This window comes from Myotis daubentonii, chromosome 19 (genome assembly GCF_963259705.1).
Source record: "Myotis daubentonii chromosome 19, mMyoDau2.1, whole genome shotgun sequence".
NCBI lineage: Eukaryota > Metazoa > Chordata > Mammalia > Chiroptera > Vespertilionidae > Myotis > Myotis daubentonii.
Window position 1 is genome coordinate 23719700 of NC_081858.1, and position 26434 is coordinate 23746133.

A 26434-nucleotide genomic window follows, 5' to 3' on the forward strand; every position below is an offset into this window, starting at 1 on the left:
AGATGGCTCAAGCCAAACAAGCAAGAGCAACCCACGGAGGCTGGGGAGGCGCAGGTCCCAGGCCAGGAGCCCCCCTGTGCTTCCTCGCTCTGATGGGGAAACTCAGCAGGAGTGGGGGGGCGGGATGAGAGCCAGGGAGGGATCACATGGTGCGTAGACGAGGTGCTCAGGGCCAGCCCTGGGCAGTGGTGGCTGGACAGCGGGGATGACCCAGGGGCTGGGGGTTAGAGCAAGGTGGGTGGGTACCGTCTCATAGATGGGGCCTGGAGCTTGGGACACGTCTTACAGGGCAGGGGGGTGGGTCTGAGCCTCTGGGTGACGGTTTCCTTGTCGGGTCTCCCCGCTTCCCAGTTTGGAGGTGGACATGTGCCCAAGTTCAGCATCATAAATCGGTGAGTTCGGGAGGTCGAAATCGGACATTGGCCCAGGACCAAGAGCCCAATCGGGCAAGGCCGTGTGGTTAATAAAGAATGCAGACACCAGAGTCCGATTGGTTCCAACCCAAGTGTGTGATCTTAGACAAGTCACTCACCTCGGAGATGATGGGGGGCAGGGGGTGACGACGACGATGGTAGTGATTCGTTGTTATTGTTGTTACTCTGAGCCGATTCTCTGATTCTCAGATCCGAGAGAGGAGCCACTCAGGACAGCACAGGGATAAGAGGGCTTGCTCAGAGAGTGTCCCAAGCACTGGGTCAAGGATGTTCCAGGGACTGGCTCCTCTCTTCATTTCTATTTCATGGCAGCTACTTGTCTGCCATCAGTTGCTTCTGGCTCCTTCTCCATCGCCTGCCTTCTGCTCACTCGCCGTAGCCGCCCCCCGCCATCCCCTGCACACGTGGGCCGTCACCCCTTCCCCACCTCCCGCTCAGCGTGTGGACTGTCTACCGCGGTCACCACTGGTCACATGTGGCTACTCAGGCTTAAACCTGAATTAACTAAAATGAAGTTAGAATTAGAGGATTACAGGGGGGGCTTCAGTCCCTCTGACCACCTGTCAAGTACTCAATTGCCACGCGTGGCTCACGGCCGCCATGTGGGTCCGTGCGGGGAGATTGTGTGTCCATGTTGACAGACAGTCTGGCAGACCCAACACTCGCCTCTTCCTGGTTCCGATTCCCCGAGGAACTTGGCTTCTCCTGCTCAGGGATCAGGTCGGCTGTGTGTGCTTAATCCGACCGCCTGTGGCTGGTGAGGGCAGCGTGGCCAGGGGCGTCACGCAGGGCCACGGGGGCTATGCTGTGGGTTGAGGGACCGCCGCTAATGATCTTCACACTTGCTCTGCTGGCCTTGATAGTTGCTTCCCCCGCCCTTTTAATTTGCCAGGATGTGGCTCGGGAACCCTTTTGCCAGCCCATCCATCTTCATCAAGCGCCTCGCCAATCGCATCCGAGAGGGCCCAGCGGAACCAGAATCACAAGGTGCTGTAACCAGGGACTTTGTCTCCCTTCCTCCCAGGACAGTGAGATTCTTGGGGTCAAGGGTTGACTCTTTTCTTAGTCTTCACCTGAGGCTATGTTTTTCACTGATTTTTAAAGCGAGGGGGAGGGAGAGCGAGCTGGGAAGGGGAGAGAGAGGGAGAGATAAAGAGAGAGACATCCATGTGAGAGAGGAACGTCTATTGCTTGCTCCTTCAGCTTCTCATTCCCTAAGGTCTCCCGGTCAGGCCCCCACCTCCATGCCCCCCTTGAAAGCAGGCTCACCAGGTTGTAAAGCTCATTTGGGCCAACAACCTCGGAAATGAATGCAAAATATGTGGAATCAGGCCTAGCATTCCAGAGCTTCAGGAAGGAAAATGTGCCTAATTTATGGCATAAATAAATAAATGAAAATGATGTGCAGAGGCCAATTTACATACTTTTACTTCATTTGGGGTTCAAAACAACATGTTGTTGTTGCCGCTGCTTTTAAGGAAAACCTCAGGCCTCTCTTGTTCATCCAAATGTAAGTTTAGGCAAGTTCCTTGACGTTTCTGTGAAATGAGGGTGCTGGATGGACCCCCATCTGTCCTGAGGAGTCAGGAGTTGACCTCGTAACTCATAGGATAGTAGCTGGCGCACAGTAGGAGCTCGGTAATTATAGTCACGCACATAACATATGATCAGATATGTCATCACCATTCCTTAAGCTTGTATCTAGTCCGACACTTGCTATCGCAGGAAAGTCAAAAGGGTGCGGCATCTCTGTGTACCCAGCCCAGGGCCTACCAGGGGTGGGCAAACTTTTTGACTCGAGGGCCACAATGGGCTCTTAAACTGGACCGGAGGGCCGGAACAAAAGCACGGATGGAGCGTTTGTGTGAACTAATATAAATTCAAAGTAAACATCATTACATAAAAGGGTACGGTCTTTTTTTTTAGTTTTATTCATTTCCAACGGGCCGGATCCGGCCCGCAGGCCGTAGTTTGCCCACAGCTGGCCTAGACCCAGGTTAGCTCATGGCAGGTGTCCAGACACCCAATGCATGGACAAACGGATTATCATCGCCCTTAACCACGTTCCCACAGATGCAGGTACTGGAAAGCCTTCCTCCCCTTCTAGACTCTGACATCCTCCCTCCAAGGCAGGGACTACGTCTCATTTGGCTCTCAGTCCCCAACACTTAATGGTACATCTAACAGAAGCCCGTGAATGCAAAGTTGTTGGATGAATGGATGCTGAAATGTAATTATTCTTCGTTAGCGTGCAGGAAATGCTTGTTAGCGGCCTGTATGGTTGTCTTCTGCACAGACTAAGAACCCCCTCATGCCTGCGCCACCAACATCTAGCTCAGAGCATGACGGGGGTTGGGGTGGGGGCGGTCAGCAGGTGCTCATTGGCACATGGTCATGGCCGAGAACTGGGAATTCAGTGTCACGGAGACCTGAGTCTGAATCCCAGCGTTGTCACTTACGAGCTGCATCACGTCGGGCAAGGTATACGTGCTTTATGGAAACAGTACGGGCAGGGGAAGTGACTGCCTTTCTCATCCAGTCGATAGGAGACTCAACTAAGGAATTTTTCATCCAGGGCTTAGCACAGTACCGGACACAAATTAGATACTCAATATAGATACTACTATGAATAAATGAATGAGTGACCTTTCCCAAGAGTCCTGATAGCGGGAGAGGGACTTGGCCTCTAATAACCAGCAGGAACGGAATTCACCATCGCAGGAGACCCGCAGATGCAACGTTCTGTGGGAGTTCGGAGAGGAGCATTGATTTCCCAGCAATGACATCAACATTCTGGGGCTTCCCAACTTCAGGTGTTTCATTATCTTGGTTCGTAAAATTGAGGTTCCAAGGAAAAGGTAGGGGTCTGGATGGGTGAGTCGACCGCTCGCTGGTGTTTTAGGACCAAGGTTCAGCTTGGATCAGCCACAAAACCCCAGCGAAGGGACCCTGTGGATGTGCTGGCCTGGTCCTCCCTCGGCCCTCTTGCCCTCAGGAGCTTCCAGAAGGCAGTGTCCGCGTCTTGCCTCTCTCTTCACTATGCTCCGTCCCTGCTTCCTAAGGAAGTGGACCCCTGGGAAGGCTGGGAAGGAAGCAGGCTCCTAGAATGCGTGAGAGCCTCTCCCAGGTTTTGCTTAGAGAATCTCACTCAGTTACTAGCAGAACCACAAAGGTGACGGATGGCCAGTTGGTTATCAGTGAGGAAGGTGAGGTTCAGATGGCTAACCAGTGGTGGGTTAGGATTCATTCATTCATTCATTTATTGATGAATTACTTTCTCTTCCTTCAAGACCTTCGACGCTGTCCCAGGCACTTGGTAGGGGCTAGAGATACAGAGAAGGATAAAACATATCTGCCCTCAGAGAATTTAGCTTCCTATTATTCTTCAAACTCAGGTATGACTCAAAATGCAAGTTCTTTTTTTAAATTTTTTTTAAAATTGATTTTAGAGAGGAAGGGAGAGGGAGAGAGAGAGGGAAACATCAATGATGAGAGAGAATCATTGATCGGCTGCCTCCTGCATGACCCCCCTCCACTGGGAATCGAGCTCACAACCCAGGCATGTGCCCTTGACCGGAATTGAACCCGGGACCCTTCAGTCCGCAGGCTGACGCTCTATCCACTGAGCCAAAAATGCAAGTTCTTTCTTCTCTTCTCTCCCCGTCTCTCATGTTTCCCTGATGACTGTGAGGCAGCTCTCTCCAAGGGGCCAGGGCTGTGAATGGTGAATTCCCAGGGCCACTGCCTATAGGCCTGGTTGGTAGCTACACAAAGCAAACTGGTTTGGTCTCACCCACCCTCCTTTCTAGAAAAAAAAGAGACAATTTAGGTGGCTCTTTAAGAGAACCTTCCATCACCATCCCAGACTTCATAGGGGCAGGCGAGGAAATGCCATCAGGGCCCGCTGAGAGCAATGTTTCTGACTTCATTTATGACCACAATATGTTGGCACTTTCTCCTCTTGGGCGTGTGGGAAAATCCATCCTGAGCAGAATTGCAGAGGATTATATAGATGTACCTGAATGTGTGTCTATGCATAATTAATCCGCCCACTTTTCCCATAAAGTATAACTTGGACAATCAGTTACTGAGGTTTGATCAAAAACAAATTAGTTCTTTCGGGTCCTGGGGTAGTTTTATTCAAGTAGTAATAAAAATAGACACTTACTTGTGTATAGCATGTGACAGAGGATACAAACAACTTTGAGGGGCTAGTAATTTGGAAAATTAGTCCTATTTTTCAGATGAGGAAACTGAGGGTCAGAGAGGCTCCATGATGGAACAGCTCCTTGGCCTTGATTTTTTTCTCTGCCATTGGCATTTTTGGAAGAGCACAGGCCCATTATTTTTTTGTAGAATTGTAACCGGACAACCAATGGCTCCGGGCTGCCTGTCACTACTTGAGCCAACTCAGCAGAGACAGGGTTGAATCATATAGGAGCGTTTATTCCAATCCTGCCGGCAGCATGGAGAGCAGCGGGTCATCCACAGAAATCTGCTCTGACCCCACCATGAGCCAGCTGCTTATATTGGGTAGAAGGATGAGGATGACATGGGGAAGCAGGCAAAAGGGGTAAGAATGGGTATGCAACATGGCTATGCAGTTTACAGGTGATGCGGGCTGGGGGTTTGCAAAGGCCTAGCCCTAGGGGTTTTCAAAGGGCTGTCAGCTCTGGTTTCTGCAACAAGGTTGTTCATTTTCCATGATAATCGGCAGCTCCCGGATGGGGAGGATGGGCCCCATTTCCAGGTGAGCTCCCAGCCCCCCCCATGCAACTCCCAGCCAGATTAGAATGTGCTTTCTTTAATCCAAACAAAACAGTCACGGTTAACAGAGCATGGTGAATGTTTCCTATCATTCTAGCTGGTCCCCAATGTCCTATTTCTGCCCCTCACAGAATCATCCTCAATTTACACTTTGAATTCTTACAAAATGGCACCATGCCATCTACAGGGTCTGGAACTTGCTTTTCTCCTGCTTGGGCCTTTTTTCTGTGATTGGAACAAGGCTCAGCATTTTCCCAGGCAGGCTCGCTCCCTGGCTGCCTCCCTCCCAGATGCCACTCCTTCCCTCCTGTCCCGGCCATGCTCCTGTGGCCCAGGGCTGGCTCCCCTGCTCTAGTAACGAGGCTGAGCTATTCTTAGTTTTTGCTGATGCGTCTGTCTTTCCCACTGGGCTTGGGAAATTCACTGATTCAACCACAAAAAGCAAATATTTAATGAGTGTCTACTGTGCGGGCTCTGCTCCAGGCACAGGAACAGAAACCAACAGGCCAGCCCTCAAGGAACTTCCATTCCCTGTGATCTTTCATTCATCCACCCGTTCAGCACACTCGTTCATTCAACCAGGATGCATCCATAGGCCTTGCGCTGGGCTGTTGGCCTGCAGCACGCTGATCGCTCAACATTTGCATAATGGGGTGGAAAGAGCAGCCCACCCTTGCGAAGAGAGAGAAAAGGTTACGCTTGTTCATCTGAGATGTCAACAACTTAAAGAGTTTCCAGAGAACTTCGGGCATTCTCGTGGGCACTGGGACTCTGAGAGCAGCTCTGAACTCAAAGAGCGTGAGCCGAGTGGGGATTCCCCGCACTGCCCGTGAGGACTCGGCCAGATCCAAGCGCCTCGGTCTGACCGCACATAACCCCTTGGCATGGTCTAGCACCGTGGTCCGCAAACTGCGGCTCGAGAGCCACACGCGGCTCTTGGGCCCCTTGAGTTTGGCTCTTCCTAAGCCTTAGGAGTCCCCTAATTAAGTTAATAACAATGTACCTACCTATATAGTTTAAGCTTAAAAAATTTGGCTCTCAAAAGAAATTTCAATCGTTGTACTGTTGATATTTGGCTCTGTTGACTAATGAGTTTGCCGGCCGCTGGTCTAGCGGAAAGATTGTCCAACCGAGGGTCGGAGATCTGCATTCTAGGGCTGACACAGCTGTAAAAGATGTGCTGGGTGACCTTGGGCCGATCCCTGTCCCTCTCTGGGCCTCAGCTTCTCCATTTATACCTGCAGTGGCTTGCACTGAATCACTAGTTTCCAAAATGGACTGTGAGTTCAAAAATCCCATGGGGAGCTTTTAAAGACACAGATGCTCAGGGTGCACCCCAGCCTACAGCCTTAGGAAGCTCCGCACATACCTACCAGGGACTCCAGATGCATCGGTACACTGTGCCTGGGTTCTCTGACCCCTAAACCATGACCTTTGATGATTCCTTTGTTCCTAACCATTATGCTTACCGGCTGTATGCCAGGCAGACGCAAGCCCATTACTCACATTATCTCCTGTAGGGTAGAGAGGATTATCCCCATTTTACAGCAGCAGCCACTGAGGCCTGGAGATGGTCAATGACTTTTCTTCAAGGTCGCCCACATCTAGTAAGTCCGAGAGCAATGCTTTGTGAGTCTGAGTGACCTGCGAAGAATTAGCTGCTTTCCTGTGGCATTGGGTGGGGATGGAAGTCCACCCACCATGTTCCCAACCTGGGGACAGTCCCGGTCTCCTGCCACCTCTCTTCCTTGAAAATTTAGTTCATTCTCTCTCTCTCTCTCTCTCTCTCTCTCTCTCTCTCTCTCTCTCTCTCTCTCTCTTCAAATATAAGAGAATTTAGAAAGTCACAGGGGTAGAAAAGGTGAGCCAACTGGGAAAGTCACTGATTCAGCCACAAAAAGCAAATATTTAATGAGTGTCCACTGTGTGGGCTCCCAAAAGAGGAGAGATAATTGTCTGCGTGGGCCCAGGAAGTGAGTTGCAGAGGCAAAAGAAGGGCCCTTGGAACTTAGGAAAAAGAAAGGCAAAGAGCGAAGGAAAGGGGAAAAGGCAAGGGAGAGAGAGAGAGAGAAAGAACTCGCCAAATGAATGTACCCCATGGAGTGTGTGATGGATCACACGCAGCTCTCCACCAGGCAAGCACAGGTTGGCCGTGCTCGGGACGCGTTAGCACACAGGCTCCAACTCTTGGAGTGGCCAAGGATAAGGGGCCAGAGTTTATGCAGCTGTCTTTCCCACTGGGCTTGGGAAGTTCACCGATTCCACCGCAAACAGCAAATCTGTAATGAGTGTCTACTGTGCGGGCATTTGCAGACCTAACAAAACGCCACTGTGGCGAGAGCTTCGAGAACAGAGAAGGAAGTGGGCAACATGAAGTCAGGCGGAGGCTGGCCCAGATGCTAGAGGGCAGGGAGGCTGCCGGAAGGTGTTGAGTTTCTTCTCAGGCGCTTAGAAGCCACAATAAGCGGAGCAGTGGCCTGTCCTGGTTTGGTAACAATGACTATGAAATGAAGGGGGATTATTGAGGAGGCCCTGGCAGACAGGACTGGAAGGAGTTCATTCCATCCTCTCACCTGTCCCCGTGAGACAGGCTCACCCACCTGTCTCCTGCCTCCCCATTAATGTCTGGAACCATTGAAGTTCAGTCTTGCCTAGCCCACCTCTCCTGCACAGTCTCTCCCCAACTATATGCAAGGGAGCTCTCTGCTCTGAGCTGCTCAGAAGTCCACAGTATTTCCATCTCTTGACCCTTCGGCTATATTTAAAACCTCCAACCTACCCACTGCTTTGCCCCCCACCCCCTCAAATCTGGCCTGGTGCTTTGAAAGGCTTTCTTATCCTCCCCGTAGTGGCGAGAACACAGGGAAAGCGACAGAGAGGAGAGGGAGAGAGTATAAAATTGGACAAATGATGATTAAAGCCACTCTCCCCCTCCTCCCCAGCCCTGATCAAACTGTACCAAATGGATCTTATATATATATATATTATTACCAGTGCCTCTCCGTTTAATGTAGGCCCGACATCACTGGGTAAATTAAATGACATTTATAATACAGCTTAACTATAAAAATGTGCTTGGGGCAGAAATTAGACATCCCCGGCCTTCTCTAGCAAAAGACATTTTTACAAATGCATGAGCACCTGAACCAATTTGGAGGCCCTGTCACTTTGATTTAGAGCTGGGGAAGTGAGGCCGATCCCAAAAGAGGAGAAACAATTGTCTGGTTGAGAAAGATTTTCAAATTCTGGATCTTATCACTAACCTGCTGTGGACTCAAAAGCATCATGTAGAGAAGACGGGTGACTCATGCGTGAGACCTGGGACCCTTCCTCACATGCATAACCCGTGAATCCCTTATGACTTCCACATGCGCTCCCTTCCAGGCAGTGTTCCCTGCCCCTCTAAGCTGGGTGAGAAACATCTCAGTGGAGCACGTATATTCACTTTGTCTCAGTTAGCTATTGCTGCATAACAAAACACCCCCCCCCCCAAAAAAGTTACTGGATTATAATAACAGCCACCTATTCATTATCTCCCATGATTCTGTGGTTTGTCTGGGCTCAGCCTGGAGATTCTTCTGGTCCGTGAGGCTAGAAGGGCCAAGGGGATCACCCATATGTCTGGCAACTTGAGCTGCTTATCACCTGAGCATCTCCTTCTTCCCTCCTGTGGCCTGTCCATGTGACTTGGGCTCCTCCCAGCTTGGCAGCTGGATTCTAAGAGGGAATATTCCAAGAGCCACAGCAAAAGCTGAAGGTCTTTTAAGGGCCAGCGTCAGAGGTTGCATGGTGCGTTATGTTGGTCAAAACTAGTCACAAGGCCAGCTCAGATTCAAGGGCAGGGGAAATGGAGCCCGCTCTTGATGAGCAGAGACTCGGCAGCCATCTGTAATCTACCTCTTTTTGGACTAATTCAGGATCTAACATGTACTATGCTATTCCATGTGCTTGGCAGCTGCTATGATAGTTACAACTCTATGCTCAATTGTCGGTTTGTGCCCGTGTCTCCTTGTGCAAAGGGACCCTTGTATAATTCATTTCAGATAAAAGGAAGTACTATTGGTTCAGGTTCGATACAGAGGCCACAGTCCTGTGCAGTCATTCCTAACCCAGGAAATTAGTGCAAAATATTGCAGGAATCTAAGGACCAACATTATATCTTTTATACTAGCAGCAGTAATAATAATAGCAGTCATAATGATGATTAATAGTAGTAAGTATTAACAGTAGTATAATTCCTACAGCTCTAGTACTAATAATTATACTACTGCTTTACACTTAAGCAGCATTTAGCAATTTAAAAGCATTTTTATTTCTGTTATCTCACTGCTACCCAACAATCTTGTGAAATGCCCCGGGAGGACTTGTGTTATAATCTAAAGTTTATAAATGAGGAAACGAAGCCTGAAAAAGGTTAAAAAACTTACCACTGGTCAATCGTAATGGATATCATGTATGGAAGACCTACTATGTGCTGGCAATTTACATGAATTTAATTTCCTTCTCCTACCAATGGTGTAAGGTAGATGCTATTATTGCCACATTAGGCAACAACCTCCTGTTTGATGAGAATAACGAAGCTACGCCATCAGCTAAGTCCCTTCCTTTTTCTGACCCTGTTTCTTCATCTGTAAAATGAGCAGGTTGCATTAAAGGATCTCTTGGGAACCTGGAGTCCTCATACTCAAGGAATTGTGACAGAATTTTAATGGCTTTAATAACAGCTTGAAAGTTAGAGTCAGGGCACATTTAATTCAGGAAGTGATATTGAGCAAGTAACTTCATCCATCCTTACCTACCCATCCATCTGCCTGTCCATCCATCCATCAACCTGTCTATCCATCAAAACATCTTTTCATTCATTCACCTGTTGATGAATCTACCCATTCATCCTTACATCTTTTCATCTATCCATTATCCATTCATCAACTCATCCTATGCAAGACCATTTTAAGACCTTGGTTTGCCCTAAGCCCCAAATTCATGTTATGTCAGACAAGTTAAATGCATTTTCATTGGAACATTTTACAGGAAATATTAAAGTTATGCTTTTGGAATTATTTTGTTACCACAGTAACTTCCTCAATTTATATTCATCTGCAATTTCTTGAAAAATCATCAAGTACACTCAGGAAATCTTATGAAATGAGACTCTAACCCATCAATGCTTTTCAAACATAATGAAACTTTTATGAACACTAAATTTTAAAAATACTAAGGTTGACATAACGGTGTGTTGCGGAGGCATTTAATTTAAGCCCTTATTAATTTTGCTTGTGCAGTTTTCTTTTACTATATTGGAGCCAATATATTGTTTTTAGCTCTCAGACATTTTCATGGGCTCTTTAAAAAAAAAAGTGTAGGCCTCAGGCTCTGATGGGTAAAATAAGCCCACTTTCCAAGTCCTTTACTATCCTGCCTGCATTTCTCGGCTCCTAGTTGAGTGAAAGGAGGGAGGTCATGCAAATGAGCTATCTGGTCAACCCAAGATTGTGTGATGCATGAAGGAAACACAACATGAATCCTAAAACATCGCAACAAAAGAGATTTCTTCACGTTTACCCTCCACCCCTTTAGGCATTTCTGTTCTAAATTAGAAACAATAATTCTGGGCTGATGAGAGAGAAAACGAAAGGCAGTTTCAAGCACTCGGCATAAATTATAATGAATACCTACTCTACTAAGGAGCATTTTGATTACTTTCTGAAATGCGAAATAGCAGATTTATCTTTTCCGATCACATCGGGAACATTTTTTTTCCCCACAGAAAAAGAGGTTTCAAGAAATGCTGAAAGGTTTAGGATAATGAAGGCAAATTGCTCTTACAACAGCAGGGAGTTGTGAGCAGTTTGTGTGTCTTTGAACATGGAGAAATGAGAGAGTTCCCCAGGGGGAGAAAAAAACCCACAATGTGTCATTAGAAAATCCATGTGAGAAAAATATGGCTCGATGCCTGCGGAATACATACGAATCAGGGCCCTTGGTGAATAGTCGAGCCCTCATCCTTACTTACCGATGAAGCAAGCACGACTCAGAGAGGAGAGATAACTTGCCCGAGACCCCACAGCAAGTTTCGGGTCAAGGCCAAGAGCTGACCCTGGCTTGACAGTCTTTTTCTCTCCTATCATAACGCATCGTCCTAAAACTGGGAAATACATCAATTTTTTAAAAAGGTACTCTTTTTACAATTGAGTCTTTTTTTTTCTTTCTTTGACATCTTTGAACATTTGGGAGATGTGGAGAGAAAGTTAAATATCCCACCGCCACCCCACTGCACCGGCAAAACCTATGTTAACAGCCAACGCGAATCTTTTCTTCCCTTTGTTACCGTTTTAAAAGCAATTTTCTCTTTATGTTTCTATATGCTTCTCGAGTCTCTGTAATGTTTAGATTTTCCATGGCATTCAATTTTGCTCAATTCCCTGTAGCTGTTTGGGTCAAATTCTTCTAGGAATAATTGCCACGCTGGAGAACACGGTGCTGTGTGAACCGCACACCCACGCTGGGCGTCCTTTTATTGCCATTAACTGTGCTGGTTATGGATGGGAAGAAGTTGTTTAGGACAGAAGCACGCCTGCCCCCAGGGAGACTCGGAGGCTGATGGGGAGAATAGATGTATAAGCAGACAATTTTGACCAAGAGCAATGTGTCCTGTGATAGGAATGAGCTGCAAAAGTCCAAGGATACTGCCCTCCAGACTGGGGTCTGAGGAGGGCTTCCTGGAGGAGGTGATTCCTGAGCTGAATTCCAAAGGCTGAGTAGCACTTGGCGAAATGAAGATGGGAGCAAGAAAGGCACTGCAGGCTCCGAGAAGAGCAAACTCAAAGGTTGGAGGCAAGAACTGTGGGGCTGAAAGCAACCTATGCAGCTAGACCAGGGGTGGGCAAACTTTTTGACTTGAGGGCCACAATGGGTTCTTAAACTGGACCGGAGGGCCGGAACAAAAGTATGGATGGAGTGTTTGTGTGAACTAATATAAATTCAAAGTAAACATCATTACATAAAAGGGTACGGTCTTTTTTTTTTTTTTAGTTTTATTCATTTCAAACGGGCCGGATCCGGCCCGCGGGCCGTAGTTTGCCCACCCCTGAGCTAGACCGTACTCCCACAATTCCTATTTAACAGCTGGAAAAGCCAAGGCCTCTTTGAGGCTCTGGTGCTATTACACAGGCTCCTTCTGCTGTCCTTTACAGAAGCCAGTGGTATTGTCTAAGGTGATTATCATGCGGACGTTGGTTATAACGCGTGCAGCCGGAAGCTAAGATGTGCATCAAATGTGCACGCGAAGCTCTGTCCCCACCCCTGAGTTCAGACTCCTTACCTTGCACTTGCTAGTTGGCAAGCCTGGACGGCACCTCACTGACGGCTCCACAGTAACTTGCATCCGGGCCAAGCTGAGGATATTTGGGAATCTGCCTGTGAATCAACCATCAGGCAATGCAATCGGTTCTCAGAACAGGGTTGAGGGGTTATTGGGATTATTATGGGATGAGGGAACTCCTGGTGGTATGGGATTATTATAGGAAACAGGACCCCATTTTTAAGAGCTTGCACTCTCGCTCAATCTTGGCCTCTCATATCGAATCCCAGCTCTACTACTTACAAGCTGTGCAGCCTGGAGCCAATGACCGCATCTCTCTGTCTCTGTGAGGATGGAGATGAGAACAGTTCCCACCCGGAGGGACTTGGTGTAGATACAAACCCATGTAAAGATCTTGATTGAGTCACACACACACACACATACCCTTGGTGCTCAACAAATGGTAACTGTTGGTGTTAGCTTATTTTCAGTCCTCTCAGGCCTCCCAGAATTGTTTGGGGCCAGCTATTTCCACCAACACATTCTTTTTCACAAAGGCTTGTGCTGGGCACAAAGCGATGGGGAGATGCAGGAGGCAGGCAAGCATCTCAAATGCCCTGCAGAGCCTCGCAGGCACCATCAGGGATGACTCAGTGCGGGGAGTTATTTTGGTTCAGCCTTTGTCTGCCCTGCTCTGGTCGTTCAGATAACTGGACTTGGCCTGACTTTGCAAGACCAGCCAGACTGATCTCTCCTCCAGCCTGACCTCTAGCTCTCGGGATACGCCTGCTGCCTGGGAGTGAAATATTCCCCATACAACCAGAGCAGGGGAGGGTGGAAAGATGTTACCACACTCTCCAGGGTATTAGCAATGATATCATGATGCGAGGCCCGGCTGTGAGAGTCAGAGTGAGCTTCCTTCTCATGTCAGTCTCGCCGCTGCCTGTCTCATCAGCTCCCCTCTCTGGACCTCAGTTTACTCATTGCTAAAATGGGGATAGCAACGCCCACCTCATTGGGTTGTCGTGAAGATTAAATGAGTTCTGAATATGTTCAGTGCTTGGTACTGTCTTGCGATGTCATGAGCATTCGGTAATTTTTAGCTATTTTATTCTTATATTCATTCATTCATTCATTCATTCATTTTGAAAAAAGAAATATCTGGACTCTATTATTTGTCTCTATCTGCCATGTCCCTGGATAGATGCTGGTGATATGGTTGCAAGCAAATAGATGTGATCTCTGCCCTCATGAAGCCCAGTCCATCAGAGGAGAAAAACAGTAAGCAGGTTAAATATGTATGTGTATGTATACAATCACAAGTAGGAATGAAAGTGCTGTGAAGGCATCAACCAGGGTGCTGGGATCAGAAATCAAGTGGTCAGGAAGGCTGCTCGAGGAGGTGACCTTTGAACTAAGACCCAGTGGGTGAATTAGGGGTTAATCAGGTCAAGAACCAGGGAAATGGCATGTGCAAAGGCCCTGAGGAAGGAATCAGCTTGCCCTGTTGGAATCAGAACCAGGGCCACTGTGGCTGGAGCATGGTCAATGCGGGCAAGTGTGGTCAGAAATGGAGTGAGAGGAGTAGCCAGACCCCGGAACACACAAGGCCTTGCAGTAAGTGTTTGGAGGTGATCTAAGAACAGCGGGCAGGGAGCTGTTGAGAGGTGTTGAGCAGAGAAGTGAGGAATGGGTCTGAGTTCCCTTTTGGAACTCTCCGTTGGGCTGCTGGATGGAGAATGAACTTGAAAGGAAGGCCAGCTGGGAAGCTACTGTAGTCATCCAGTGCGACAGTGGCAGGTTCAAGGTCTATCTATAATAATAAAAGCATAATATGCTAATTAGACTGGACGTCCTTCCGGATGACCTTCCGGACGAAGCTGGGGCTGCAAGGGAAGCCCGGGTCCCAAGTGCCAGAGGGAAGCCGGTGCTGGCAGCCAGGGAAAGGAAGGCCTACTCTTGCACGAATTTCATGCATTGAGCCTCTAGTTTTGAAATTAAAGTCAATAGATTTGCTGATGGATACAATGTGGGGAAAAGGGGAAAAAAGAGAATCAAGGACGTCCCCAGGTTCCCACTCGAGTGACTGGCTGGATCAGGTGGTACCATTCGCTGGGATGGGAAAGATTTGGGAGATGGAACAAGGTCAGTTCCAGGGCTCTTGCGGCCCTGACATTGAATGGAAGGAATCTGTCACCAGCAACACCATGTGCCCAGCCTCTGATACATCTAGCTGTCGATCTAGATACGCCCTCTCACACACATACACCCAGGCTCTTTTCATTACATCCCCTTAGTTTATACCTTCAAAGCACTGAGGACAAATAGAATTATCTTATTTATTTTCATAGGTACCCTCTATCTCCGTAACTAGAATATAAGGTGTGTGAGGGTGAGGCATTTGACTTTCTTGTTTGCTGTCGATCCCCAGGGCCTAACGCTGGGTCTGACATAGCTGTTGCTCCATAAATTCCTTCTTTAAAAATATATATTTGTATTGATTTCAGCAAGGAAAGGAGAGGGGGAGAGAGAGATAGAAACATCAATGATGAGAGAGCATCACTGATCGGCTGTCTCCTGCACATCCCCTACTGGGGATCGAGACCGCCACCCGGACATGTGCCCTGACCGGGAAGCCAACCGTGACCTCCTGATTCATAGACTGATGCTCAACCACTAAGTGACGTCGGCTGGGCGCTCCATAAATTCTTGTGGAATATGTAAGCGTCTGTGTTGACATGGTGATGTGTGCGTTTAACTTCTATTGCTTGCCAGGTGTTCTTTTCATGGATCTAAAATAGCCAAATGGATTCTCAGTGGGTTCTCTCCATGGGTTGGGGAAGGCCTGAGGCTGGTCCTACTGGGCAAGCTGCACACTGCGGGGAGAGAACTACGATTCTGGCGAGGAGAGAGCCAGGAGGGGTCGTAGTGTACGGACAAATGAATGTCATGAGCGCTCTGTTGTGAAAACGGGGTGGTTGGGGGCCTTCCAGGAAGACCTGACAATGTCAATTGACTGCAGGAAGAGTTAATATCTACTTGCAGCCCAGCCAACTGGACTCAGTTGCTAAGCAACTGCCTCCCCGGAGTTATATAATATGTAAGGGAAACACTTTTTTTCTTTCTTTGCAAATGGAACACAGGCTTTCTAGGTGACAGGGGCTCTTCGCCATGATCTTTCTGATCTCCAGTTGACTTGAGTTAGACATGAGAGTGGCCACGTGGTGGCCTCCCAGCTGCCCTGACCAAAGAGAATGCCTTCATCCAAGAAGGGATGGATTTGGACAGAGGGGGGGAAAGGCAGTCTGTTCTGTCTTCTTTACTCACATGGAGTTCCTGGGAGCTCTGCATGGTCCAGCCCCACTCTGTGGGTCTGCCAGAGGGGTTTTTGGGACATCAAATCTCCCTAAAGATATGACCAAAAAGGGAGAAGCTACTGGTCTACCCAGAGTACCCTTTGCTCATGGAATTATCCATTTTCTTGGTCTTTGAGAAGCCCTACAAACACGTATTGAGTAAAAGAACAAGTGACTCATTCAATGATCACAATGCAGTATTAGAGAAGCAGAGGGGTCCAGGAGTGAATCACAAGGTTTGGAATCAGACTGAACGGAGTTCGAACCTGAGTTCCTGTTCAGCAAATTACTGAACCCACTCTGTTTTTCCATCTGGAGGTGAAGATGAAGATGATGATGATGATGATGGTGATGATGATGATGATGATGATGATGATGGTAAAACTAGTCTTAAGTGCCTTGCAAGGCTATGGCCAACATCTAGTGAGATAATATATATATGAAAATTGCTCCAGAAAGCTATATAAATATTCACGATCATTAGAATGATGTTGAGACTGTAACTCAGATTCAGGGGTTCTTGTAGAAGGCCATGGTGTGGACAGTGATGGCAGGGGCACATATAGAGAGGTGATGGAGAGGGGGCAATAAAAAAGAGGAAGGGATCTCGGGGTAAGGGCAGCTCCCCATGAGGGAGTGACTGTGAATTTGCATCGTAAATGTGTCTGGTTGGTATGAAAGGGAATTGATTGACAGAAAGCCCTCCCACGAGTAGCTCTCGGCTACTCAGGGAACTGGGAAAGTTTTAAAATGGGTTGATGGGACCAGAATCTCTGCGCATGGGGATCTGGAATATTTATATATATATTTTTTCACTTCCCAGATAATTCCATAGAATATTTAAGGAGAGCTTTGCCCCGTGCCAGGCACTATACTAAGGGCTTTGCATTCAGTATCTCGGTCTCCACAAAGATCTCAGGAGATGAATGCGATTACCCCCACTTTAGAAATGAAGACAACAGAAGCACAGAGTAGGTACATAACTTGCCCAAGGCCACACAGATCGCAGTAGAGCCATTTCTAGCCCCTACATCCCATTCTTAACTATCCCACATGCTGCTTCTCCGGGCGCATTGAAAATGTAGTTTAAGCCCTGGCCAGTTTTGTTCAGTGGTTAGAGCGTCAGCCCCAAGGACCGAAGGGTCTTGGGTTTGATTCCCGGTCCTCCCGTTACAGGTTTGATCCCCAGCCCTGGTCGGGGCATGTGCGGGAGGCAGACAACCAGTTGATGTGTCTCTCTCACATCTATTTTTTTCTCTCTCTCCCCACCCCTCTCTCTAAAATCAATTTTTAAAATGTAGACAAAGAACCACACACCCAGCTCTCAAATTGCCCTGGGCCTGAAGCCGAGGAGGGACTGTGAATAGCTCCCAACATCCGGGTATTCTGACAGAGGCAGCCTGGCATCCCCTTCTGGGCTCATCTCAAGCCTACTCTCTCTCTAGAACAGACAGCCTGGGCGGGAGGGGATGTCTGGGAGCTATTTAATTTGTATGTGTTCATCCGAGAGGAAACCCACAGTTTGATGACGCCGGATGCTACTTAATACAAAATGATAACTTCAGAGAGAGGCAAAGCAATCTCTTTAATTACATTGGTTTGATTCGTCTACCTGATGCTCTTGGGGAGAGGTTAATTTAGTTGATTCTCTTTTATGTGCAGTCCCATTACTTCTAATGTTTCCAACACATATTTATGCAGCAACACAAGAGAAGAGAAATACAGACAGCCAAGGCCCCAGGCAAGGCGGCATTTCAAACTGTCCGTGCAGGGTTGGTAAATTTCCTTCTGCTAATCTGCACTCTGGACAAATGGGTCAAGATCGGAAGTTGTAGCTTCAGCCCCAAGGGTCTTTATAGACTTAACTAAACATACGAAGGGCAGGAAAGGGAGCTGGCAGCCACAGCCCACGCGTCTCCTATGTTACCGTCTTTAGTCTGTGTTTATCCTGGGCCGAGCACGTACATGGATGGACTCCTTGAAATCTCACAGCAGCTCTCTGCACTGGGCACTGTTCTCCCCATTTTACAGATGGATAACTGAGTCTCACTGTTAAGTTATTGAGCAAAGGTCACACCGACAGGAAGTGCTGGGTGAGATTGACATGTGGCTGGTTCCTAAGACTTCCTGAATCCTTCTCCTCCCTTCTCCCTGCCTCAAACCATCCCTTCCTCCTACTGTATTCATTTCCTTTGACCTCCCTTCCTTTCTCCTAATAGTAAAATGTTGGATGTGAGTGTTTGTTTGCATATACAGTCTGCCCTGCAGACCCATGGGTTCTGCATCTGCAGATCCAACAGAACACGGATTGAAAATATTCAGAAAAAAACGTTACATGGTTGCCTGCATGTACTGTGTGGCGAGGCCTACAGTGGTTGTGTCTGCTCTGACCGTGTGCAGACATTTTTCTTGTCATCATTCCCTAAACAATACAGCATAACAGCCACTTACAGAGCGTTTACATTATGTTAGGTGTTATAAGCAATCTAGGGATGATTTAAAGCTCACGGGAGGAGGGTGTGCGCTGGTTATATGCAAACACTACGCCACTTTCTCTACGGGACTTGAGCATCCTGTGTGTGTGTGTGTGTGTGTGCCTGATTCATCCTTTCAGTCATTTATTTGAGCTCTAATTATGTGCCAGAGTTGGTAGTTGGTGCTGGACCAACAGCCTCAGAGGCTAAGAGGGGAGGCTAGGTCCTTCCACTTCCTCCAGTCCAATCACAGGGCAGCTGTCAGGGCTTGGTGCATCCCCATTGGCCACTGCCTTCCATGTCACCCTCCTTGGGCTGGACCTCACTGTGTCCCGGCCCTGCAGTGTTCTCCTATTTGAGAAGGAGTGGGAGGAAATGAGGCAGGCAGTGGTGCTGTGGGCTCCCTGTCTCCCAAACACATCCCCCACCTCTCGGCCTTCATTCAAGCAGGACCCTCCTCCTACCTCACCTCCCCTGCCATTTGCCAGCCAAACCCCACCCAGAATCTGAGTCCAATTCAAATGCTCCCAGGCCTCCTCTATTCCCTCCCCGCCAGGGGGCCGGATCTCATCCCATCCGGGTTTCAGGGTTTCACTCCGTGGCGGACTGGCCTTTTCTCCTTGCTGACCTGTACGGAGCCCTTCTAGGGATGAGAGTGTGTTCTGTTCAAGCCTGAGCCCACGCCCCTGGCAGGCTGCCTGGCATCCAAAAAAAGTTCACATCATAGATTTAAGTGTCTCTGGAGGTGGTCATGGAACGCAGTGTTTAACAAACAGAAACAAACTCCTGGCTGCAAAGAGCAAGCTGGTGGGTGCCAGATGGGAGGGGGAGGGGATGAGAAGGTGAAGGGGATGGAGAAGCACAAACCGCCAGTTATAAAATGAGTCCCGGGGACCTGAGCACAGCACAGGGAATAGAGGCAAAGATACCATCGAGAATACGGATGGCGCCAGATGGCGGCTAGACGTCATCGGGGTGGTGGCTTCCTCGGGTACATAAATATCGGATCGCCATGTTGTACGCCTGAAGCCAATATAATATTGTAAATCAGCTATATTTTAGAAGTAAATTTGAAAAGATAATAAAAGCACCGGCTTTGCCAATGACTGTATCTCAAGCCCTTATGGTCACTGTTTGTGGCAACCACCTAAAGTTGTCTGAGTCCCCGTTAGCTCATCTTTAAAATGCGGGTAACAGCTCGGCCAGGGTGGTTCAGTGGTTGGTTGCTGACCTATGAACCAGGAAGTCAGGGTTCGATTCCCAGTCAGGGCACATGCTCGGGTTTCTGGCTCGATCCCCAATAGGTAGCGTGCAGGAGGCAGCCGATCAATGATTCTCTCTCATCATTGATGTTTCCATCTCTTTCTCCCTCTCTCCTCCTCTCTGAAATCAATTTTTTTAAATATTAAAATTGAGAGGAACAGTATCTTCCTTGTAGGCTTGTTGACAAGGGTTAAACGAGCGAATGCCTCCAAAGTATTTTCAAAGCCCTGACCCAGAGCAGAAACCCAATACGTGGGAACTGCTATTATCATCATCGTTATATCATTAGGACGACTACTACTAATTTCTACAGAAGACAAAAGCTGAGGCATCCAATTTCCTATCTCCCCTCACACCTCTGCCTAAATCCGCATGTATATCCCCATTTTTAAATTACATGTTTGGGGATAACATTGGTTAATAACATCATATAAATTTCAGGTGTACAACTTGATAATATGACATGTATCCCTTTAAACGAATGGTTAACTGTCTGATTCGTATAAAAGCAGGATCTATTGCTTGTTGATTCCAATGAGAAAGTAGAAAGGTCACTCCCCAGCTCCTTAGCCATACTGTGGTGCAGCCGACCCAGCACAGGGTCCTCCCGGGTCACCATAAATTCACGGTGGCACATTCTCTAATAGACAGTGAAGGAGGCATCGGCTGTCTCCGGAACGTTCCTAACCTTCGAGATTGATGGATGAGGAGGCTGCCAGCCTCCTCGCCAAAACGCTCCCTCGAGGCCACTGTCAGACACAGGATCCTGAGCCAGAGGGACAGGGGGGTGACAGGGGTCAACTCTGATATTCTTCTGCCAGTAAACAATTCATCAATTTTATGTCTTACTTTTTTTCTGACGAGGTTAGTGGTGGAGGAGAGGGAGCGTTTAATGATGATGTGGGTGGAAGGGCAGATCTGCTTATTCAATCACAGCCGCACAAAAATAGAGGAGACCTTTCGATGAGTGATCGGCCCCTGGATGATTTAGAATACTCTCCACTAACCGTATTATCGAGCTCGCGTGCGCTGAATCGTTCATCATCATTAACTAACGTTTAATAGGAATAATTCTTAAAAATTATCACTGGGCTGCAGTAATTTTCCTTAATTGTAATACTTACACAGCACTATTTAATTTTCGAGCTTGTAGTAGAGTTTCTTTCTAGACCAGAACCCTTTTGTTTTTCTGTTCAAACCACTGAAGACAGATTATTCCTGCAGCTCCCCCTGGTGGAGCAATTCCTAGAGTTGCCCACGTGGGAAGCAGTTTGGTTGCTCATAGGTGCCTGCAACTTGGGGCCTCCGCCCTTGTGATTGACTTATGAATAATCAAGGTGTCAGCATCTGGATCGTTTCTCCAGGACCTAGAAGGCTGTGGGGTACATGAGAATCCCCCAGCAGACATCTGTTGAAGGAATAAATGAAGCTGGCAGTCACATCTCGTTCTCTGTCACCTCCGTGCCATCTACCATGGCTGGAAAGGCCCTAACCCCTCTCCCACCTTCACCTAGGTGGCCCGTCCTTACATCCCTGTGAAACTTTCCTGGGAATCCTCCTGATTTGGTTAGGTGGGACCTTGATGCTCCCTTGGTTCCAGGCATTCCCCTTCATGGATAGCAGCGAAGATGCAGGTGCTGTAGCCCCACTAGGTGGTGGGTGTTTCTTGTTTATCTCTATGGCAAGCAGGACATATATAGAAGGAGTTCGTGCAAGCTTGAATGGATGAGCCAAACCACTGATGTTTGTCCTTTGTTGCACCCTTTCCTGCTCTGGGACCAGCTTCCCTACCTAAAATAAGGATGCAATAACCACAGGAACACTCACTAAGCATGTACTCTATGCCAGGCAGCATTTTACCATTTAAACCTCACAACAACTCTAGGATACAGACACTTCATCACGCCCATGCTCATTGCAAACAGGTGTGACGTGTGACAACCGGCAACCTACTGGGCTTACCAAACAGACCCATGACATGTGCCCAGGAGGTTCTGCACCACCAGACCCGATTCCCTCACACCCTTCTCTTCCTTCTCGTCATTTCTTTCCATCGATATAATTGGCGACACAATCTCAATGTCATATCTATAAGAGAGGTGGGTTTCCCTGCCTCTCCTCGTTCAAGAATATGTATGGCTGCCTTTGGCACATCCCATTTCCGTCAACACTACTAGGAGCATTCAAGGTCCTTTCAAATTTGCTTTCTTTTTGCTGTTCAAGGTCATTTTCAGTGACTTAACCTCCGCCAGGATGGTCTTCTTGGGGCTGGTAAAGAGCCAGCAATCATATCCTGTGCTGAACTGCTCACCTGGAATGTGTTCCCCACTCCTCCGCTCCCCCTTTAAGAATTTCTTCCTGACGAACTCCCTGTTGCTTATCCCATCGAGCCCTTGTGTGGATGCCTTTCTCACTCCATCCTGCCTGCTACTCTTCTTTCCATCATCCACTGTTTCTCAGAGTATGAGTCCTGGACCACCTTTGTCAGAAGCACCAAGGGACCTATTAAAAATATGGTTTCCGGTTTCCCATCCTAGACTCTCTGTATCAGAATCTCTGGGGGTGGGGGCAGGAACTGGCATTTTAACGACTCCTCCAAACCAATCACACTGAGGTTCAAGAACCGCGGCTCTAACCAAATTGCTTTCTTCTTGAATTAATTTTAATTCTCCTGAGAGTCCTTTCGAGAATCAATTTAGCAGAGTCTCTTTCTCCTCTAGAAAGCGAATCGAGCCTTCTTTCTTTTCAAGCACTTTCCAGTGACTGGTGCGTACTCTCCGGAATGATGTGAGACTCCACACTGTCTTCTTGAGCCACCAGGCCACCACCCTGCCAGGCCACCATTTGTGTTCAAGGGAACATCACACCCGACCTTCCAAACTCCTTCAAACCTTGTGTTTATGCCTTTAGAATCCATCCTCTGCCCTCCTGCTGGGGTATCTTCCCCCCAAAAGAGTCTGAGATGTGTCACCAAATATCTTGGTGGCGTCTCCTATACAATGAGCGCTTGACCTTTACAGCTTTGCCATATCATAAGTTCCCAGCTTGATCCCCACCATCCCAGCAATGTTTCACCACAGACATCTTAGAGAATGCTGTTACTACTATTTGGAATGACCTCTTCACCCCACTCTAGACCCAAATTGTCCCTCCTTTGGGTTAATTTCCAGAACCATCTCCCTTCCTCTCAATTCTTACCCCAGGGTAGAGACGGTAGCTCTTTCTTCCATGGCCCGAGTTCTGCATAGCATATGATTTTTTTTAATTAAAAAAAGAGAAAAAATACATTTGAAAGTGCTTTCTGTATGCCAGCCATGTTATGCCCATATTATCTTACCTCACCTTCCCAGAATCCTCTGCAGTAGGTGCTATTGTTATCATTGCCGTTTTGGAAATGAGGAAGCGGAAACCCAGAAAGGTCAAGTCACTTATCCAAGGTTACACAGCGAATAAGATGAAGAATCAAGATTCAAAACTACAGCCATCTGACTAACACTAAGCTGCCACCAATAACATGTAAAAACTCAAATAGCCAGAAAGGACAGGCTGACGCATTCTCTGTGTCAGGACACCAAAGTGGTCTAGCCATCCACATGGCATTGTCCCTGTGGTGGATGGGAATAGTCCGAGTGTTTAGGAACTAGGAAATAGCACCTGTTTTGGGTACTGTCACATAACCTAGAGCAACTAGTTTCAAGCTAAGCTATCAGAGAAAGGTGGAAGAACTCAGGAAAACGAAGCCATCTCTTTGTGAACAGAAAATTGAAAACGGCATTGAAGCATGGAACTTAAAGCTAATCTCCTATGCCTGGTGAAGTCAGAATGATTTATTTTGAAAGCTTCAGGGACAACTTATCCCTAAAAGGGATCTCTGGAATAAACCAGTGTCTTCTGAACCCTGACCACCCTCATTTTATTCTTAATGCATCTACACCTTTGTTTAAGGCAAAAAGCATAAACTTCCATCTTAGCTCCATGGAGGGCTGGCCTATGAGGTCACTTTTGCTGACGGTAGACATTGGGACAGGGTTTCTCCTATGGTGCTCATTTCCTGTTGTTGTTGTTTTTCAAGTCACTTGCACCCGCTAGAATTCTCAGGAGGTACTGGGGAAGAGGGTGCAATGCAGTACTCCATTCTTCTGGCTCTGATACCACACAACTTGGTAACCACCCGGCAGGCAGAATGCTATAGGATTATCAGCTTTGCAGTTAGACCTAAAACCTTACTTCTGTCCATTATTAACTTCATCACCTTAGGCAACACTTAACCTCCCTGACCCTCAATTCCTCCATCACAATGAAAATGAATAGTTATCTCACAAAGTTGTTATTAAGATCAAATGGAATAATGCAGATGAACCCTGGCACATAGTAGGTTTTCAGTAAAGGTAGATACCATCAGCATATTCACATTTAATATATGTGCTAATATGGGTGTATTTCAATTTTTCATCTTAGTATTTTTAATTTTTTTGTCTTTGTTCTTTGTTTCTCTTTAGCATTCTTTTAAATCATTTGATTTTTTTACACATACATTTTAATTTATCTACTGATGTTTTAGCTATATATCATTACCTTTCTTGGTGATTGTTCTAGGGATTACCACATGTGTCCTCTAATTAGCATTAGAGTTGCTATTGTACCACTTCATATAAAATTGGGAAACTTTGCAACCATCAACCCTTGCATTGGTCATGTACGGTGGGAGGGTGCAAGTTGAGGTGATTACTTCCTCAATTGACCAAATTATTGCCTTGTCTGTGAACTGTCCCAGAAGATGCTCCTAAGGAACAGTCACATCTTAGATCCAGGGTCCAGACTCTAAAAGTCAGCTCATGAGGTGACGATCCCGTGGCATGCACCCATAGCGGAGGACCGCGCACCTCCTCTCTACCCGTCCAGTACGGCCAGATTGTAATCCAGTCTTGCAACAGATGATCATTTCTTCATTTGGCGAAATAGCTGATGTATTAGCTAGGCTAGGTCATGTTAAGATGCTGTAGTAAATATACCCCCCAAACCTCGGTGACTTAGAGCAGTAGCAGTATTTTATCTCTTGCTCATAAAATGTCTATTGCAGGCAACTATCCTCATGGACATTCAGGCATGCAAATTCCTTCTGACTTGAGGCTCTACCATCCTTGGTGATGGAGTTCTTGGATGGGTGTTCAGCAGAGTGAATATGGGGGGGGGGGGGGCTTTTAATTGGGCCTCAAAATCTCTCCTTTGACAGGACTCAGTCCCTAACTGCAAGGAAGGCTGGGATATGTAGCCTAGTTTTATGCACAGGAGGAAAAGGAAATAGGTTTTAGTGAAAACCCAGAATCCTCCGCCACACTTGTCTTACATCATGAGTTAAATTCACTCCATGGAACAGGATCTCACACTTTGCAGGGTATGTGAGGACTAGACTGACCAAGGGCAGCACATGCTCATGGCCTATTGCTTGTACAACATTCAGCCAAATTGCCCACATTCCTTAACTCTCTTTTCGTACCTGAACTTGGGTAGATGAATTCGTGTCATTCAAATACGCATCTGCTGTGACTCAGCTAAATGCATCTCTTCCATTCTGCCCAGCACAGTGCCTGGCAGGTAACGGATGCTCAGGAAATGTTTACTGAATAAAGAAATGGATGGAGGAGGAGGAAGGGGAGGAGAAAGTAAGGAAGAAGGGAGGTCAATGGAATTATATGTCCTGTGAAGCTGTAGGTACCACCCACCTATGTTAGCAAGAGATATCATCGATCCATGAACTAAGGTGAGAAAGTGGGAGGATAACACAGTCCCACCATCTGGAAAGCCTCCCAGTAAACCATTCCCCATCCCCCACCCCCACCCCCACACACACCACATCTTCCCATCCATCCTCCTCCGCCATCTATCACGACCATGCCCTTTGGAAGAACAGTAAAGCCACAATAAAAGCAAAACCCAGAACAAAACAAAAAACACTCTTCTGTGAACTAACCAAAAGCTTTCATCAATTCTCCCATTCCTTTCTCTGCCCCCAGAGAGAAAATTGGAGGGTTCCCATTCAGAGAGCTCATTTCCCTGAGTGGGTTCTGAAAAAGGACGGAACATTAGGCTTTTTCCTTTAAGGGAACATAGCGCTCCTTTCAGAATGCACCGGGGCATATTGGAACACAGGCCACAACAGCGGAAGGCACTCGTGTGGTGATAATTTGATGTGATTCCGATGTCAGGGACACGCCGCGCTGGTCTTAGTCAGCTTCCCGAAGGCGTTGCTTTTGTGTGTGTGTTGCCTGGGAGAGTGGGTGCGTGTCAGCGCCGACACCAGCCCAGCACCCGCAGGCCCGGTCCCTCTTTTCCCACCTCCGCTCTCACCATGACTTTCTGAGTCCAATCCAAAAGACTCCCTGGGGGCACAGAAGAAGTTGGAAAAATTTCAAACTCTTCCTCAGAAAAGAGTCCACAAGCCGAAACGAATCCACATGCATTTGAGGGTTTGGCCTGGAAATATTGTACAACATTTTTAAGTCAATTATTCCAACATTTAAAATGGAAGGTTCTTTCTTTCTTTCTTTCTTTCTTTCTTTCTTTCTTTCTTTCTTTCTTTCTTTCTTTCTTTCTTTCTTTTTGTGTGTGTGTGTTTTATTTTTCTTCTTTTTTTAATAGTTAAAATTAGCCGAAACCGGTTTGGCTCAGTGGATAGAGCATCGGCCTGCGGACTGAAAGGTCCTAGGTTCGATTCCAGCCAAGGGCATGTACCTGGGTTGCGGGCACATCCCCAGTGGGAGATGTGCAGGAGGCGGCTGATCGATGTTTCTCTCTCATCGATGTTTCTAACTCTCTATCTCTCTCCCTTCCTCTCTGTAA

The 26434-nt window shown here is 47.4% G+C and overlaps 1 protein-coding gene across 3 annotated transcripts in view; it reads left to right on the top strand.

Moving 5' to 3' along the window:
• SEZ6L (seizure related 6 homolog like) overlaps positions 1-26434 on the top strand; it is a 132080-nt gene that overhangs the window by 7470 nt on the left and 98176 nt on the right. The gene's annotated exons all lie outside the window — the stretch shown is intronic.